The sequence below is a fragment of the Rosa rugosa genome, chromosome 1 (genome assembly GCF_958449725.1).
Source record: "Rosa rugosa chromosome 1, drRosRugo1.1, whole genome shotgun sequence".
Classification (NCBI taxonomy): Eukaryota; Viridiplantae; Streptophyta; class Magnoliopsida; order Rosales; family Rosaceae; genus Rosa; species Rosa rugosa.
In genome coordinates, this window is record NC_084820.1 from 47,837,824 (window position 1) to 47,846,097 (window position 8,274).

The following is an 8,274-nucleotide window of genomic DNA, read 5'->3' on the forward strand; positions in this document are numbered from 1 at the left end:
CCGATCTGAAAATGCCCCATGATGATCCCTTCTTAATCACGCTCCAAATGGACCATTATATAATGTCCCGGGTTCTCGTGGACACCGGGGCCTCAGTTAGCGTATTATTCCGCGATGCGTACAAAGCTTTGAACAGAGGGAGAGCCAAGCTGTCGCAGGATAATGAGCCCCTTATTAGCTTTTCAGGGGATATCGTTCAACCACTCGGATCAGATTACCTATCGATCACGGTAGGCGAAAGCCCAAATTGTTCAACCATCAAAACAGAGTTCATCGTGGTGGACTGCGTCTCATCCTATAATGCTATCCTAGGCCGACCGGCACTTTGGCGTCTGAAAACCTTCATAGCAGGTCACATGCTGATGATGAAAGTGCCAACCCCGGTCGGCATTGCTACGATCCGGGGTGACCAGGCCGCAGCAAGGAAATGCTATTCATTAACCGTATCTCGCGGTAAGGGAAAGTCTGAGATGTTGCCCGTGGCTACTAACCCTCTGTCGGAACGGTACGAGGATCCCAGGGACGATACGGATTCAGACGAAGAACGGCCAGGTGCCGTAGAAGACATTGAGGAGGTGGTGCTATCAGAGCAGTTCCCGGACAGGACTGTTAAGATAGGTACTAAGCTCTCTCCGGTTATCAGAGAAAGGTTGATCTCGTTCCTCCGCTCAAACTCATCTGCATTCGCCTGGTCATATGAGGACATGCCCGGTATAGCAATGGAGATAGCCACGCACAATCTTAGTATTGTCCCTTATTCAGCACCGGTAAGACAGAAGAGGAGGGCCTTCACACACGATAAGTACCGGGCTATCCAGGCTGAAGTAAAAAAGTTGATGGCCATCAACTTTGTCAGGGAAGTCACGTATCCCCGGTGGTTAGCCAACGTGGTCATGGTGCCAAAGAAATCTCAGGGATCATGGCGCATGTGTGTGGACTACACAAACCTCAACCGGGCATGCCCCAAGGATAGCTTCCCGCTCCCGCGGATTGACCAATTAATCGACTCCACTGCTGGATACCGGTTACTCAGTTTCATGGATGCGTTCAGTGGGTACAATCAAATTCGAATGAACCCGGCAGACGAGGAGCACACTGCCTTCACCACAGACAAGGGTCTCTATTGTTACCAGGTCATGCCTTTCGGATTAAAGAACGCAGGTGCCACTTATCAGCGACTCGTCAACTCTATGTTTGAAGAGGTTATCGGTACTATCATGGAAGTTTACGTGGACGATATGCTGGTAAAAAGTTTAACTCCGGAGGACCACGTAACCAACTTGTCAATCGTTTTCACCATCATATTACGCAATGGTATGCGGCTTAACCCGCAGAAGTGCATCTTCGGGGTCGAGGTAGGAAAGTTTCTCGGGTACATCATTAGCCACAGGGGAATCGAGGCCAACCCGGAGAAGGTGCAGGCTATATTAGACATGGTATCCCCAACTTACCGGAACGAGGTCCAATCTCTTACAGGCAAGGTGGCCGCCCTGTCAAGGTTCATCTCCAGGCTGACGGACAAGTGTACTCCTTTCTTCAATCTGCTAAAAACCCAGCACGTCGAGGTAATAGCCTGGACAGCTGAGCACGAGACTGCTTTTATTGGCTTGAAGGCGTACTTATCAGCGGTACCTCTACTTTACAAACCTGTTCCAGGAGAAATGCTCTACATATATCTGGCGGCATCTTCGACGGCTGTAAGCTCAGCTTTGATTAGGAAGGACTCCGATTGCGAGTACCCGGTGTACTATGCTGGAAAGGGGTACACTGGTGCAGAATCCAGGTACCCGGACATTGAAAAAATAGCACTGGCCCTCCTGGTATCGGCCCGGAAGCTAAGGCATTACTTCCAAGCACATTCAATCACCGTTTTCACTAATCACCCGCTGAGGCAGGTTTTGCAGAAACCGGAGACATCGGGCAGGTTAATTAAGTGGGCCATCGAGCTGGGAGAGTTCGATATCAAGTACCAACCCCGGACAGCTATCAAGGGCCAGGCAGCGGCAGATTTTATTTCTGAGGCGATTCCCTCCCATAACCCTTCCCGGGAATCATCTGAACCTCCAGCCCCGGATCCGCCTCCACCGAGCACTTGGCGATTATATGTTGATGGCGCATCCAACAAGAAAACAAGTGGAGCCGGTATCTTGCTCATTAGCCCGGACGATCAAGTGTACGAGTACGCCCTCAAATTTGCCTTCAAGGCATCCAACAACACTGCAGAGTACGAGGCACTCATAGCAGGTCTGCAGATCGCCCGGGAACTAGGCGTGCAGCACCTTAGTATTTTCAGTGATTCCCAGTTAGTCGTAAACCAGGTCAGCGGTAACTTCGAGGCAAAAGAGCCCCACATGTCCTCTTACCAGGCTCTGGCTCGGGCATTAGTGCAGAGGGTCACCTCCTACATCTTTACCCAGATACCGAGGGCAGAAAACGACAAGGCAGACGCCCTTGCTAAGCTTGCATCAACTTCCCCAAGTCCTACCTATGGAGCCACTAAGGTCGAAATACTCGAGAAACCTAGCACCTCTAAAACGGTGTCAGAAATATTCGCTATGGATCACACAGCTTCGTGGATGGACCCAATTTTGAAATACATGATCGACGGCCTGGCACCGGATCATAAGGTCGAGGCCAGAAGACTGCAGTTAAGGTCAGCTCGATACACGATCATGAATGGCAAGTTATACCGGAGAGGCCACTGCTTCCCCAGTCTGAGGTGTGTAACACCGGAGGAAGGTCACAAAATAATGAAGGACATACATGCTGGTGTATGCGGTAACCATGCCGGAGCCCGGTCTCTTGCACACAAGACCCTAAGGGCAGGATATTTCTGGCCAACCATGTCGGCCCTAGCCCAAACAATATCCAGTTCTTGCCACAAGTGCCAAATGTATGCAAATATCCCAAGGGCGCCGCCCATTGCTCTCTCCATCCTCCTGGCACCGTGGCCGTTCTGTCAGTGGGGTTTGGACTTGATTGGTAAACTTCCCACTGCAGTGGGACAATTCAAATACGCCATAGTCGCTGTGGACTATCAAACAAAGTGGGTTGAAGCAGAACCTCTTGTCGCCATCACCACGGAAAAGGTAAAAAATTTCCTGTGGAAGAACATCTACTGCAGGTTTGGAGTCCCGGACACCATAATCACGGACAATGGTACCCAGTTTGACAATGATGAGTTGAGGGCTTACACAGAGAACCTGGGCACCAGGATTCTATATGCATCTCCGGCCCACCCCCAGACCAACGGTCAGGTCGAGGCTGTCAACAAGATTATCAAAAAGATACTGAAAAAGAAGCTCGACGATGCCAAGGGACTTTGGGCTGCTAAACTCCCGGAGGTGTTGTGGTCTATCAGGACCACGGCAACAGAGGCCACCGGAGAGACCCCATTCTGCATGGCTTTCGGGACAGAAGCGGTACTCCCTATTGAAACACAGGTCCAGAGCCCCCGGATTGAATACTTCGACGCGGGTACCAACTCGGAAGGTCTACAACTCGATGCCGATTTACTAGAGGAACGAAGGGATGTGGCACACATGCATAACTTGGCTAACAAGCGGAGGATAGCTCGCTACTACGATGCCAAGGTACAATCCCGCACACTGAAGTTGGGGGACTGGGTCATGAAGCAGGTCTACCCAGAGCCCCGGGGACTGGATCCATCCTGGACAGGCCCTTACGAGATCATTGAAGAGGTAGGCCCCGCAACCTTTTTCATCCGGGACATGGACGGAGTCGTATCTCGGCATCCATGGAATACCCAACGCCTGCGGTACTATTACAAGTAGCTCCGGGAGCATCTTGTCCTAGCTTTTGCTTTTTGGCCATACAGCTATGGCAAGCTACCCATCGGGTACTCATTCTGTATTTAACCACCATGTGGTATTTGAATGGAAAAATGAATTATTCAGACCATTTCTAGCATTTTTTTTACCTACTCCGGACATGCCCGGACATAGCTATTGTCAGTTACTCTATTCTGGTAATAAGTGATGCAAGTAAGTGCTTAAGGTACAAAATCCTAGAAATTTTAATTCCTTTCCAATTCCCATTCAAATTCAAAAAAATTTTAATCCACAAAAGCCTGGACTACCAAGCACAGGAATTACGCCATTGTTCAAGGCAAGGGTAACTTCTAAAAAAAAAAAAAAAAAGAAACATATACAAAGAAAAGGGGATCCAGGTATTACTGCCCCCCACCGGTACTCTGGGATCCACCGGCACCAGACCTGGCCGCAGCATCCTTGTCTTTCTTCTTCTTCTCAAGAAGGCCCCGCCTGAATTTGGCCTCGTCCAGGTACCCGGCCGCCACCCATTCCTTGAACTTCATGATAACAGCTTTGTCTTGGGCAGCAGCCAGCATGGCAATGAGCTCTTGAGAGGCCTTGTACTCCTCTACAGCCTCGTGCTTCTCCGCGGGAAGACGCTCCTCCAGGTAGTCTGCTTTCTCCTTCCAGGATATGGCAGACTCCGCAGCCTCTTTTTCGGAGTCCCGGGCACTTTTCACCTCTTCCCGGGCCTCAGAGATTTCAGATTCAAGCTCCGCGATCCGCTGCTTGGCCGCGTCCATCTCGGCAACCAGGGGAGTCAAAGACTCAACCTTCTTCTTCAAGGAGTCCCGCTCCTTCTCCAGCTTGGCCTTCTCGCCATGAAGAAACTTCACCTGCCCGGAGAGATTGCTAACCTCCTCCTTCAGTTGAGTATCTTCCTCGCTGGCATCCACCGCGTACACATTGAAGAGTGCCTGCAAGTGCACCGATTAAAATATATATGGTAATAAAAGGCTACAAGGGTAGAGCAAACTCGTACCCGCATCATGGATTCCCGGGCAATACGGCGATTCTCTTTGGGAGTATTGTCTTTGGCCCGCACCCGGTCGAGATCAATATCCTTCAGGTCACTAAGCATGGCCCGCACGAACTTCTCATCAGCAACCCCGTACTCACTCAGTAGCTGCTTGATGGGCTTTTTGGGTATTACCGGAAGGACGGGAGAGAACAGGGCAAGCGAAGGTGACGACTCGGGTACCGAGTGATCCTTCTTCTGTCTCTTGGCACCGGCTCCCTTAACGTCCCGGCCGGTGTACGTCACCTCGTGCTTCTCACTTCGGTGCCGATGCTTGTGAGATCTCTTCTTCTCACCCGGAAGCAAGGCCTCATCACTCCCAGTGGAGCGGGAGGAAATAGATACGGAGGCCGGCGCTTTCTCCTTTCCGGTATCAGCAATTGTAATGACGTCAGCAACTGACGGCTGTACGACTTGGGTCGCGGGAGCTTTAGGATCAGGTTCCCCGTACCCCGCATCAGTAAGCTCCAGCAGGGTCTCTTCAACAGACCGACCTGTAGTTTTCGACCCTAGGTCGACTTCGATGTGAAGGGCGTCTTCTCCCTGCCCCATCAGCATATCCATCAGTTGATTATCATCCATCTTGTCCTCCTCTTTGCCTTTCCGGGGTTTCCTCTTCGGTGCTTTCACTGCAATCAGTTCGAAGTTAGTCAAGGGAAAAGGATAGGGTGTCATACAAAAAAAAAAACACACAAAAAAAAACCTTTCAGCCTCACCGGGAAGCCATCCTAGTCCTAGCCTATAAAGTATAGAGTGCCGGATGAATCTATAAGAGCTCCTCTCCTTCTCACTCCAAACGGCATATACCCGGGCTATCCTCTTCCTTTCTACCTCAGACAAACTGTAGGCCTGGTCCCCGATGGCTTGGAAGTTACCGGTCAGCTGCCACTTCTTATTTTTGATTTGCCACCGGCCCCCGGCTAGAAATACTTTGTTCCTCCACCTTTTGCTCATCGAGGAAGGCATATCGGTAACTAGCGGTTCGTAGTCCCTAGCAGTAAATGTCACCGTACTCGCACAGGACAGCTTCCTCGAGTACAGGACCCTGTGCACCGCGCGGAATTCGTTTACGGAAGGCCACCCTTGTTGGCACAAGTCCCACATGGCCAACATACTGTATATTTGACGAATAGCATTCGGGGTCAACTGCCCCGGTGACAGGTTCAGCATCCGCAACAGATACTGTAGGCACCGGGGCAGAGGTAGCGATAATCCTTGGTGGAACTGGTTCTCGTGCAGCGCCACCCACCCCGGGGCAGGATTTGCGGCCATCTCTCCATCCTTGAGAGGCCTAAGCTCCACTGTATCCGGTATTCCCCACTTCAGTCGCATGGCGATGATCTCCTTCATCGTCATGCTTCTCCGGGGTTCGTCGCATACGGTCCCGTCCGCAAGTGTATACCTAGGCTTCGGTATGCCCTCGGGAATTGCCACTGTGACTACCGGGGCCTCAGCCGACCCTCCCTCGCTCTCACCCTCGTCGGACTCCTCACTGCTCTCCGAGAACACCCCAGTCGAGGATCCGGTATTCTCTGCTAATTGACTTACTTGCGCTAAGTACCGATCGATGTCCACTTCAGCTTGCCTGGCGGAGGACTGGTACGACGATCCCGCATCCCCACCCTTGGTTTCTGATTCCATCCTAACTACGATACCGGGGACTTCAAACTCGATGTATCTGGAATCAGAAACACAAGGGTTAGCCTAGCCAGATCTAAGACCATGGTGAAGCGCGGATAATTCCCCACTTCAAACGAAAAACCCAGGAAAAACCCAGAAAAACCCAGAAATTCAAGCAAAGTCCATAAACACCCAATCGGCTGTAGCAATCCCTACCCACTTACACATATTGCTTTTCTGAAAAACCCAGAAACACAAACAAACAAAAACCCAGAAACGCAAACAAACTAAAACCCAAAAAAAAAAACCCAGAAGCGCAGCACAAAAAAAACAACCCAAGAAAAACAAAAAAATCATGCCAAACGAAAACCACATTCTCTTACCTCTTTTCCTGCAGTCGCTAATCCGGCCAAGACCTTCTCTGTGATAGCACCTCAAAGCTTTCGTCTTCACTCCTCACAACAACAGAAGCACACAGAGGGAAGGTGAAAACGCAAACTCGCAAATTCTCAGAATTTTGGAAAAAGTGAGAAGGGAAACAGTCTGTTTCCCTCTTAAATTCAATCTCCAAAGCATCAGGGCCGTTGAAGACAAAAGGACCTCAACCGCAAGATCACTACACGTGTCCCACGTCTCGAAAACCGTCAGTGGAGGGGACGGGCATTTATTGCACTCAGTCTGCCCCACGTGGCTGACATGCACCGCCTACCCCATCGGGTACAACGAGGCCACTTCCTCTACCCCATCGGGTATCAGAGCCAAGTCCTCTCTGTACCCCATCGGGTATCGAAGTCTCACTTCCTCTACCCCATTGGGTATCGGAGTCTCACTTCCTCTACCCCATTGGGTATCGGAGTCTCACATCCTCTACCCCATCGGGTATCAGAGCCAAGTCCTCTCTGTACCCCATCGGGTATCGAAGACTCACTTCCTCTGCCCCATCGGGTATCGAAGTCTCACTTCCTCTGCCCTATTGGGTATCGGAGTCTCACTTCCTGTACCCCATCGGGTATCAGAGCCAAGTCCTCTCTGTACCCCATCGGGTATCGAAGACTCCCATCCTCTACCCCATTGGGTATCAGAGTCTCACTTCCTCTACCCCATCGGGTATCAGAGCCAAGTCCTCTCTGTACCCCATCGGGTATCGAAGACTCACATCCTCTACCCCATTGGGTACCGGAGTCTCACTTCCTCTACCCCATCGGGTATCAGAGCCAAGTCCTCTCTGTACCCCATCGGGTATCGAAGACTCACATCCTCTACCCCATTGGGTACCGGAGTCTCACTTCCTCTACCCCATCGGGTATCGGAGCCAAGTCCTCTCTGTACCCCATCGGGTATCGAAGACTCACATCCTCTACCCCATTGGGTACCGGAGTCTCACTTCCTCTACCCCATCGGGTATCAGAGCCAAGTCCTCTCTACCCCATTGGGTACCGGAGGCCCAACCCTCACCCTATCGCAGCGTGTAGATTAGCTACCTACTACGTAACCCGCTCAAGATATCCCTTGAACGGGAACTTGGGGGACTCCCTATAGGCACACTAGTGCCAAACTTCCGAGACAATAATAAGTCCCCACCCAAGAAACATCTTGAACGGGAACTTGGGGGACTTGTACATACTAGGGAAGTCTCAACTAAGTTTGGCACTATCTGCTGGGCCCATCGGTACTCCCATGTACTATGCCATGGGCCGGGTTCACGACCCACCATGGCGGGGCTCATTGGGGATGCCACCCCGGGTACCCAGGACCCTGGGCAAGGCCAGCACAGCCCAATTATTTACACACAGGACTGATATG